We start from the raw sequence: 1,435 nt of genomic DNA on the forward strand, positions 1-1,435 counted from the left end.
GTGTTTATGTTTGTATTTTCTCTCACTACCGTTTGACACTCGGTGTTGGTTTGTTAATGCCCACATAAATTAAGCAGTTCGACAAAAGAGAACCAATACAATAATTATCAGGATTTAAAAGAGAAAAGATCTAAAAAACAAAGAAAAACCGGGGGTGGTCGATTCGTTCGACTAAAACCCTTCAAGGCGGTGCCCCAGCATGGCCGCAGTCTAATCACTGAAACAAGCAGAAGATAAATGACATACGATAAACCAGCCTGCGTCCCTAGCGACATTCACAACCATACAATAAATTCCATCATCTTAACGCCATCCACTGGCATTTCAAGTTTCGGTTTTCGCATTGGTTACCATGGTAACTAGGTATTTAAAGATGGATATCACACATCCAGATATCATCCAATCACTTTCTCTGTTCTGTCCCCAATGATATCAAACCGCTCTTTTTGCATTCGTTGGTGTTCGTTTCTCTTTTCTCGGCCTTCTTGCTATAATATGATTTGCGAATTCACGGAATGTTATTGTTTTTATTCCGACAGCAGTGTTGAATGAAGACTTCTCAAGAAGTAACGTCTCATGTTGTCCACACGCCATCACCTACATGGCTGTGAAACACAAGCAGGCATAGACATAGGCATACACACGTAAATTACATACATGTATACATACAAACATGCATACATACAAACATACATATACATATACATATATATACATATACATGCATACGCACACATGTGCATATTCATGCATATACATGCATAAATACATGCATAATCGCATACATGCATACATAGATACATTCATGCATATATACATAAAAGCACATGCATACATGTATATATAAATACACACATGTATGCATACATGCATATATATACACATACACACACACATATATATGTATATATATATATATATATATATATATATATATATATATATATATATATATATACATGTTTGCTTGCTTGCACACATGTATGCACACATAAATAGACATACATAATTGCGCACATACGTAAATACCAGCTTAGAGACATACATAAATGCATATATACCTACATGAATATATATATACATATATATATATACATACATGAATACATACATACATGCATACGTACATAAATACGTGCATACATATATATACAGAGATGCATAAATACATTCGTAGATGCATAGCATAAATACACGCATACACACATCAAAAGAAGCATTCTCTCTTTGGTTGTAATATTCTGCCATTTTCAAAGAAAGACACACACATTCACACGCACACAGGTACACGCTTACACTTATATATACATACATGCATACATACATACATACATACATACATACATACATGGAAATGTACATTCATACATACATACACACACACAAACATACATACATACATGCAAGCATGCATGCATACATACACATACATTCA

The sequence above is a fragment of the Octopus bimaculoides genome, chromosome 25 (assembly GCF_001194135.2).
Source record: "Octopus bimaculoides isolate UCB-OBI-ISO-001 chromosome 25, ASM119413v2, whole genome shotgun sequence".
NCBI classification, from domain to species: domain Eukaryota; kingdom Metazoa; phylum Mollusca; class Cephalopoda; order Octopoda; family Octopodidae; genus Octopus; species Octopus bimaculoides.